Below are 11,055 nucleotides of genomic sequence, written 5' to 3'. Positions count from 1 at the left end.
TGCATAGACTAAAACGGCAATTGCCGTCCGACTTGTCCAAATGAACATAATAAGTGTATTCAAACTAATAAAATTTTAATTTTAGAATTGTAAAGAGGTTACTCACTGGAGTAACTCTCTACATGTCTGCATTTTTTACCATACCAAATGCTTAATGCCCAATGGACAGTTTGTTGTACTCAATGGAGTTAATAAAGAAAAATTCCTGTAATTTTTAGGTTAGTTCTTAGTTGTGTTCTTCAACTACTTTTACACTACCATCACAAACCCAGTTCCATGGATCTGGCTAGAGAAACAATATCCTCCAGATATATAGTCTCTATATTCGATTTTCTTTTCTGATATCGCGTGTGTCCTCAAATTTCCCTAAGATTAGTTTATTTTTAGAATTTTCTGCTGTTTTATCTGAATTTTGCATTAGGAGTACCTTCAAAGATAACTTCTTTCTTTCAAATAACTTTTTACACTTTTTACAAGCACAACATTAATCCACTAGTAAAATATTGCCTCATTTTTTAAGCCTCGCTGTGTGATTTCCACATATCAGTTACACGTTCAATTTAGTCCTCTCACAAAATCTTCCTGATAAAAAAATTAACGTAAAAGTTGAAACACGTATAAAAGAATGGTGAGAGACTCAAATTTAATCGAAATGCAACATCTATATTTATTTTGTTTATCGTTCTTACTCGGGGAACAAAGTACAAAAATGATAGTGATTTTTATAGGATATAAATGTTCCTAATATCGGTTTACAAACTGTATTTGCTTGGGTTTATACTTTATTTTAATTGCTATCGACACTGACTTTATTTTACCTTGTTATAAGTCGCTATTAGCATTTATTGGGGAATTACTTTAGTAATAATGGTCACTTGGATAGTATGCGTCGGTTCAATTCAATTCTTTCATAAAGTCTTCCTGAAAAACTTAAGTTTAAACACGTCTAGGAGAATATTAAGAGACTCGAATTTAATCGAAATACAACCATCTGTATTTATTTTAACAAATAAATTTTCCATTTTTTTGTACACTAGGTAATAACTTCAGTAATTATTGTTGTGTGCTCTAGGTCGTCTTTGGCATTTTTTACCAACGTAGATATATGTTTTATCACAATTGAAAAGTAGTTGGTGAATAAAGCGCACACTTTTTTAACCTAAAATATTTAGTAAGTACCTAAGAAGCAAAGTTATTATTAATAACTATCTCCTTCGACATGTAGTTTTGACATACGAAAGAAAACTCATAAAAGGGACAGAATTTGTTTCACCCAAACATTACGTTTGGTATATGCATAATCGAGTTATGCATATTCTAAAGTATGTTTTATTGAAAATATACAGACAGAAAAAGGTATTTATCGTATCTCACTAACGCACAAAGTTGAAATAATACTATTTTTTGTTCGTAGACTAGAATTAGAGCAGACATTTGGCTAACAACACGGTTAACCTGGTCGTCGTGATATCGAATACAACAAACTGCGGTGTCATACTTCACAATGAACTTACTAACAAAGATTAATGTTTTCAGTTTCTGGTTGTCACTTACAAAGTAGACAGTGGCGATGCTGGCTAAAGGGTTCTGTTATTTTCTCTGAATAAATTGTTTCTGGCTTCACTTAATATCCTAGTGCTTAAAAGGTTTGAAGCTCATTTAGGGTCACTGATTTCTATTTTTCTCTATATTAAATACTATGATATATTATAATCTTAATTGATATCTGCTTCGTTACATGTGACTTTTACAATTGAGGTTGGTAACCATCATGGCTATTCTAACCTTATGGACAGCTGCTTTAAAATGTTAATTTAATGTGCATCTGCACCAAACACCAATTCTTTAAATTGCACAATGATGAGGTTCTTACTTGTTCTTATCTATGTCTCGCCTTATTTTCATTATATAATTAATTAAATTCTGCAGTATCTTTTCGCTAGCATAACATATCCCTGATATTCTCTCATTAATTGTTTTTATGACTCCGATATTTGTTATTAGCTCTGTTCATAATATCTTCCTTTTTTCTTATATAGCCCCAATTGTAACGCTTATAGTTTTATAATAGTCACTACATCATTTAGGATAGGTTGGGTTAGATATGCACGTGCCGACTTCTGAAAAAATATAACACTTTAAACGTCTAACTTTGAATCTAGATCCAGGTATCTTATAAAAAGTACCTTTTTCAGTTAGCTCGTGCTTTTTTAATTTGTACTTAATTTTTGTTGAGTACTTGTATGTGCTATTGATTATTGTGTCAAGATAACTGTAGTTACCTAGATTCTCTGTATTATTTTCATTATTTTGGATTTTTGTTATATTATCCTATTCAAATGTTTGACCGCTTTTAAAGAACCAATTAGAAAAGTAATACAACAAATAATAAAGTAACATTATCCAGGTATAGAGCTTCTCAGCTCAAGCAACATTGAGAATGAAGTAAGACGCCAAGCTACAAAAACTAAGAAAGTAACTGGCTATCTAAACCACATGATATTTTAACGAACGAGCTTATTTAGACGTACCCCATGTAACGGATGCATCTCGAGATGGTGATCTGTGTTCCAGAATGTTCATGATCTATCGACCGGCGGACAGATCCGAGGCGCTAATACAAGCGAAATAGAGGTGGCCTATTCCAGATTATTCTAGTAGATAATAACTTGTATATATAAGCAGCGTTAATATTAGTTAGTTTAGTCGATAAGATATTATCGTACTGTAAACTTATATAAATAAATATATTTATAAAAATCAGAACCGCTCGTTTTAAATAAAATCAACAGTGACTTTTGAAAAAGACTTTTAAACTCTTAAAAAAAGTATTGTTCGTCGGGAAAATCCGCGTAGTTCGATAGTGATCTTTGTAAGAAATAATATTTAAAAAAGTACGTGTGTACCTGAACAAAGATGCGGCTTGCAGAACTATCAGTAAACAGTTACGTAAACAACTAGAAGAAAGGGATGAACACTGCAGCTAGTCCAAGAAGATCCTTCAAGAACGATTGAAGGATGTTCTCAACAAGAATGGAGATGACCCAGATATATTTCATTTTTAATCAGCAGAAGAAGCAGTTTTGACGAAGATCGGAGAAACTGCTAGAAAAAATGACGAGAAATTTGAAAATGTTTCTCAAATGATCAAAGAAACTTCTAGAAAAAATGATAAGAAATATGAAAATGTTTCTCAAGTGATTGAAGAAACTTCTGGAAAAAATGACAAAACATTTGAAAATGTTTCTCTAATGATCAAAGAAATTTTTAGAAAGAATGATAAGAAATTTGACAATTTTTCTCAAATAATTGAAGAAACTTCTAAAAAGAATGATGAGAAGTTTGAAAATGTTTCTCAAATGATCAAAGAAACTTCTAGAAAAAATGATAAGAAATTTGAAAATGTTTCTCAAGTGATTGAAGAAACTTCTGGAAAAAATGACAAAACATTTGAAAATGTTTCTCTAATGATCAAAGAAATTTTTAGAAAGAATGATAAGAAATTTGACAATTTTTCTCAAATAATTGAAGAAACTTCTAAAAAGAATGATGAGAAATTTGAAAATGTTTCTCTAATGATTGGGGAAATTTCTAGAAAAAATGACGAGAAATTTGAAGAAGTTTCTAGAACATTCGATAAGATAGAAGAGAAGATCAAACAGTTAGATAGCATGATAACTAATACGACGAAAGTGCTACAACCAGTTAATGCAGTAGTTTTAGATCCTGTAGTAAAAGAAGAATCACTGAGAGACGACCGGAAGTCTTCTTGGTCCATATACCTTAGACAGTTTGAAGCTATTGCGCGACAGCCAGTCATTGGACAGAACAAGAAAAGACTGTTTCCTTGACTGCTGCTTTACGAGGTGATGATGCGGATATCCTAAGATCGATTTCTAAGGATCAAGAAAAATGTTACCAGACCTTATTCACTCGACTAGATAAACGTTACGGAGATGCCCATGTACAACAAGTCTACAAGGCGCAACTAAGAAGTAGAATTCAATGAGCAAGTGAACATTTACAAGAGTTTGAAGCAAATGTTGCTCGTATAGTGAAGTTGGCTTATCCGAAGGTACCAAACAACATTTAGAAAGAAATTGCTGTATATACCTTTGTCAATGGGCCAAAAGAAAGTGAATTACAGAAAACTTCACTACTAGCAAGACCAAAAGTTTTAGATGAAGCACTCGCTATTGCGTTGGAACATGAAACAGCTAGTCAAACTTCACGTAGTCTTCGAGTAAGAACCATTGAAGAAGGCGATGAACCAAACAATGAACGTCTGGAAGAAATGGTACGAAAAGTAGTTCGTAATACGATGCCGAAGAGATGTGAGTTCAGATGTTAAAGTTGTGGTGACGTAGGTCACATTCGCCCTAATTGCAAGGAAATAATACAACAGTCGGAAAACTAGAACGGGTCGACACCAAGGGGCCACTGCCGACCTCGAGAAACATAGCCTCCACAGTAACTGTTAACATTACGTCTTCCGGTGGAATTCATAGCTTGTACATAGAGGGTCGTATCAATAATAAATGTAGATCGTTTTTTGGTACATACAGGTGCAACAAGAATAGTTGCACGTCCAGAAGTAGTACGAGGCCATCTTAAATTATCGCCTGCAACAATAAGGCTTAGAACAGTAACTGGTGAGCTAATTAATACATATGGCGAGGCTAATATGTCAGTATCCATTGGCCAGATCACAGTGAAACACAGAGTATTAATTGCAGAGATCTTCAACGAGTTCATATTGGGGATGGATTTACTAAGAAAAGTTGGGGCTGTATTGAATGTCAAAAATGGAGTTCTCGAGATCAATGGTGAAAACTTGCCATTTCATGAAGACAACGAATATGTTATCAGCTTACTAACTACTTGTAATGTAACAATACCCGGCAATAGCGAGAAAATTCTGATGAACAGACTTGATGGTCACTGCAAAGAGGGAAGTTTAAGGATGGTCGAAGATGTAGACAATGCCGAGTTCCTAATTGCAAAAGCTTTGGAGTTCGAGATGTCGTTTCTGTAAGAGTTGTGAATTTAAAGGGAACCCCTATTAAGTTAACTTGAAGAACTTTGATCGGACAGTGTGTTCCCGTGGCTTCGATTTGTTCTACGAATACTAATGAGAAAACATCGAAATCTCAGTATTCAAAGGAGCCTGTTGAGGTGGTAATTAAAACGTGACAAAATCTTGATGACTAACAAACTAAAAAAGTGAAGTCTATGCTGATAGAATTTCAAGATGTTTTTGCCATTGATAAGAAGGATAAGTGCAAAACAAGCATAGTAACGTATAAAATTAATACCGGAGACGCTCAACCAATCAGACAACAACCTAGACGACTTCCATTTGCGAAAAGAAATGAAGCCGAAGACATCATCAAAGAAATGAACAAACAAGGGGTAATTGAATCATCAAACAGTCCATAGATATCAACAGTAGTGCTAGTAAAGAAGAAGAATGGTTCAACGCGTTTTTGTATTGACTACCGACAGTTCAATGTGGTAACTAAGAAAGATAGTTATCCTTTGCCCAGAATAGACGATACATTGGATACTCTCTCTGGTTCTCGTTCGTTCTCTACACTTGGATCTAACACTAGTGCTAGTAAAGAAGAAGGATGGTTCAACGCGTTTTTGTATTGACTAACGACAGTTCAATGTGGTAACTAAGAAAGATAGTTATCCTTTGCCCAGAATGGACGATACATTGGATACTCTCTCTGGTTCTCGTTCGTTCTCTACACTTGCATCTAACACGTGGATATTGACAGGTAGACATGGAGCCAGCCGATCGAGAAAAAACCGCTTTCTCGACTGGATTAGGGCTTTGACAGTTCACGGCTATACCCTTTGGTTTATGTAATGCCCCTGCCACATTTAAACGATTAATGGAGGCAGTTTTAAGAGGTCTAACATGGAAAACATGGCTGGTTTATTTGGATGATGTAAATGTGGTTAGAAGATACTTCGATGAACATGGCAATAATCTGACAGAAGTCTTTCAACGATTGTGTGCAGCAAATTTAAAGTTAGGTCCAAAGAAATATCACATGTTTCGACGAGAAGTAAAGTACTTGGGACATATTGTAGCAAGTAATGGTGTACCAGCTGATCCTGTAAAACTTGGAGCAATTAAGGATTGGCCAGTACTAAGAGATAAATACGAAATTAGAAGTTTCCTTGGTTTATGTACATATTACCGACGTTTTGTCAAAGGATTTGGCAACATTTCCAAGCCATTAATAAAGTTGCTACCGTAGACAGGGTAGCAACTTTATTAATGTCTTAAAGTTGATTTTAAGCTACCCTAGACAGTCAGGAAAATTTGTGTTAGACACCGATGTAAGCAATAGTGCAATAATAGCTGTTTTCTCGCAAATCCAAGATGGGCAGGAGAAAGTCATCGCTTACTTTAGCAAAGTCTTGTCGAAACCAGAAAAAAACTATTGCGTTACCAGGAGAGAAGTTCTAGGCGTAGTGAAGGCTTGCGAGTATTTCCATAAATACTTGTATGACAGAAAGTTCCTTCTTCGTGCGGATCACGCCGCTCTAAAATTACTCCTGCAATTTCGTAATCCAGAGGGTCAGATGGCAAGACGGTTAGAACGATTACAAGAATATGATTACGAGATCGAACATAGGGCTGAAAGGGTTCACTTAAATGCTGATGCTCTTTCGAGACGGCCGTGCAATGCAAATTGTATTCACTGTCTCAAATAACAAGAACGAATTTGCCCCGTGAGACGAACCAGAACCACCGTCATTAATAATCAATGGCAGCCTCAACAGCTACAAGACTCTCAAGCAGATGATCCATGAGTAAAAAGAGTATTGAATTGGATGCGTCAAAGTGAAAGACCTTCTTGGCAAGACATTAGTGCATTTAGTCCAGAAGTCAAGTCTTACTGGAGCCAATGGAATTGCCTAGTACTAAAAGATGATCTTTTGTACAGAACCTTTGAGAACGATGATGGTACAGAATCTAAGCTTCAGTTGATTGTACCTAAAAGTAAAATGTCAGAAGTATTGCGTCAGTTGCATGACAGTGCATCAGGTGGGCACTTTGGTATTACGAAGACTCTGCAAAAGGTTCGAGAACGGTTCTATTGGGTGAACTGTAAAGATGATGTAAGAAGATGGTGCCGGAAATGGGAACTGTGTGCAACCAGTAATGGTCCAGTTGGTAAAAAGATGGCACCCATAAAACAGTACAATGTTGGTGGTCTTATGGAAAGAGTAGCAATCGAAATTGCAGGTTTATTTCCAGAAACGAAAGATAGAAATAAATATATCTTGGTAACATGGATTGTTTAACGAAATAATCCATGTTACCTAATAAAAGGCCTATGCGATACCAAACTCAAGAAGCTGCTACCGCTGCAAAGGTACTTGCTAAAGAATTCTTTAGCCGATTTAGTGTTCCCTTGGATCCACTCTGACCAAGAGCAAAACTTTGAGCTAACCCTCTACCAAAACGTTTGCAAATTGATTGGTGTCAATAACACCAGAACAACACCGCTACATCCTCAATCAGATGGAATGGTCGAGAGGATAATCCGATCGATGGGTAAACACGTTTCAGTTTTGTTTTGACATCGAATTTGTCATGTTGGTTTAATCTTTTTGGGGATTTTTTTTTAATATATCTGGGAATAAAAGTGATAAGTCTGCTCAAAAACATGAAGCTGAAAAAGTTTCAATTTCGAGCAGTTGATGGTCTCGAGTGTCTCAACTAATTGGTCAAATAAACCTTATGACGACAGCCATGGAGAGTGTTTTAATAGAAGCCTTACAGGAAATTTATATTTTGCGTACGTTAAATACTCGAAATAATATAGCTTTTGATGAAAATCTTTTGAGCTATAGAGATGTCGTGAAAAAGTTTACTGGTACTAAAGATTATACGGAGAAAAGACTTTCTGTCAGAGGAATAAACCATGATAATATTGCTATGGACAATAATAAATTAATAAAAGAAATAAATTAGTAAACGAAAAAATTAGGGAAAGAGAGATAGAAATGATCACAAAGGTCTTGAACTCAGGGGAAAGAAGCTTTGAAAAAATAGAGGAAATTCTAGAAATTGAATGGGAAGATCACTATACGGTTACTAAACCGGGAACGATCTACAGCTAGCGCCTCATAAAACTGAGGTGTTAGTTCTCAAAGGAAGACTACAGCTCATATAGGACAGTTTCAAATGAGGCTCTATATGTCATTGGATCGGTGATACTGATCGTTTTGTTGTGCAAAGAGCGAGCGAGGGTGTATGCGAGGAGGATTGATGAAAATAAGAGAGAAAGGACGATAGTAGAGTGGCAGAGAGAATGGGCGAATGATAGCGGAAAGGCAAGGCGGACGAAGGAGTTTATTCCAGATCTTAGGCCGTGGTGGGAATGTAAGTTCAGGAAACTAGACTACTTCCTGACGCAGTTTCTTACTGGACATGGTAGTTTTGGCACCTTCATAAATAGAATAGACAAATCTGCCTCGGCAGTCTGTACTGTTTGTGGAGTACGGGAAGCTCCCGCCCACATTTTTAACTGCCAGAGATGGGCAAATGAGAGGGGACATTTCAAGAGGCGAATGGGTTTCGGGCTGGATGAAAGAAACGTTGTAAACATAATATTGAGAGGAGAGAAAGAATGGAGAGAAGTACACTGTCTGATTTCTGGGGTGATGAAGAAAAAGGAGCAGGAGGACAGAGGAGGAAATTGAGCCAGGTATCTGAAATTTATGGTTATGAAATTTATGGTATGGTTATTTATAAATTTTTAGTTTTTTATTTTAGTTGTTCATTGAGTGGCAAGATCTCCTCTCTGGAAAAGTGGTTAAGGTTTTAGCCGGAACACGGTTAATCCCGCACTACCTTGGGGTCTTCTGGCCTAGTATTCTACTCGGCCGAAAGATGCCAGGGTGTCTTGTTCCGTGACGTAGATGTTCAAAAAAGATTTTCCCCACCGTTGCCTGTCAGAATTCAATGGATACCTTCTTAGGCTCTTACTGGAATCTGGCAATACGGCAATTAAAAAAAAAACACCTGTCCAAAGTTTTATCAGAGCATCAGAGATTGGGACCAGCACATTCATTTTTTCCCAATGGCCTACCGCTCAGCTGTGAGTGAAACTACTGGTAAGACTATCTGCCTGAAGTTAGGTCATGAAGTTCGTTTGCCCTGCGATTTAGAGTTTGGCTGCCGACTTTACGAAGAACATGTTGCAAGTGAAGAATATTTCGACAGCCTGAAGTTAAGAATGAACAACATTCATAAACTTGCCCGACAACACATCCAGTTATCCAGTGATAGAATGAAAGATCAATATGATTCTCGATGCAAGAATGAAAGCTTTGAACTAGGTGATCTTGTTTGGCTTTATAATCCACAACGTCATCGAGGCTTGTCTCCAAAAATGCAAAGAAAATGGGAAGGTCCGTATGAAATTAAAAAGAAAATAAATGAGTTATTTACCGAATTAAGATGTTGACGAGAGGTAAACCAAAAGTACTTCACATAAATCGTCTTGCACCTTATGCTTGCACAAATAGAACAGAAGAAGCACGAACCCTTCAGTATGAGATCAAAGATGACCGGCGACTAAGCTTTAATAAATTTATGTCAGATTTTTTTGGTTTTCCGCATAACGTCTCTCTAGCCCACTGTGTTGCCAAGGACCTTGAGATGACTAAAGGAATCTCATACGTTTTCTATAAGAAGTTCGGTCGTTTGGACGAGTCAAAAAATTAGCAGTCTAAAATTGTACTGAGATTAGAAGATGGTCCTCGATCTTTGCTGTATGTGGTTACCAGAAAGTTGTATACAGACAAGGCAAGCTACGAGCATATATGGCGTGCTTTAACTAATTTGAATGAAATCGTGTGCAATTATGACATCAAGAATCTAGCCTTACCCAAGATAAGCCATGCACTAAAAAATCTGGATTGGAAGATTGTCAGAAGCATGCTTGAACTGAACTTCTCAGAAACCGGCGTACGAATTACTGAGTGTTGCATTAACCCAAAGATCGTGTCCTTCACAGTTAGTAGACTGTTATTTCTTTTTGAGGGGTTCATGTAGAGCTGGAGAGTCCTGTAGATTCCGCCATACTGGGTCTACATATAGAGGTGCTAATCGGGACCCTCAGAACTAAGAGGGGAGCAGTGTAACGAACGAGCTCATTTCGATGTACCCTATATAACGGTTGCATCTCGAGATGATGATCTGTGTTCCAGAATGTTTATGATCTATCGACCAGCGGACAGTTCCGAGGCGCTAATGCAAGCGAAATAGAGGTGGACTATTCCAGATTATTCTAGTACATAATAACTTGTATATATAAGCAGCGCTGATACTAGTTAGTCTAGTTGATAAGATATTATCGTACTGTTAACTTATATAAATAAATATATTTATATGAATTAGAACCGCTCGTTTTATTTAAAAACGCTACAATATTGAGAAATTGATAGAGACATACACAGCAGAAACAAAGCCTGACACAAGTAGAACAAAATAAATAATGAAAATAACAGAAATGAAAAACAAAGAAGAAAAACAGTCAAAACCTGGTATAATAGAAAATTAATTAAAAAAGTTAAAAATCATCCTAAAATAGATCCAGTTAACATGGAAAGAAAAATATAATGGAATAAAAACATCAATAGCGAAAAAACAGAATAGTAAAAATATCTCGAGACAAATCACCAATAAAACTAAATAATAAGTGACTATCTTTTATCTAAAGGTTACAAACAATTAAACAAATACTTTATCTATTAACAAGAATGAATAACAAAAGAGATCTCCTTATAACGTTTGTTTTCTTAACGTTTATTTATAGTATATAATCTTGTCGATGCTTTACCATATTATTCTACAGTATTAAACGATTATTGATATTGTCTGTCGATTGAACAGTATCATCCAAATACCTAATGGTGTTAATCGGTGTTCCATTAACCTTTGCTTCAACTATTTCTCTGAAATTTAGATTTCTTCTGATGTGTGTTAAATAATGCGTATTTTTTGTTTGCATATAAAATAGA

Source organism: Diabrotica undecimpunctata, chromosome 3 (genome assembly GCF_040954645.1).
Source record: "Diabrotica undecimpunctata isolate CICGRU chromosome 3, icDiaUnde3, whole genome shotgun sequence".
Lineage (NCBI taxonomy): Eukaryota > Metazoa > Arthropoda > Insecta > Coleoptera > Chrysomelidae > Diabrotica > Diabrotica undecimpunctata.
Note: the sequence above shows the minus strand (reverse complement) of the source record.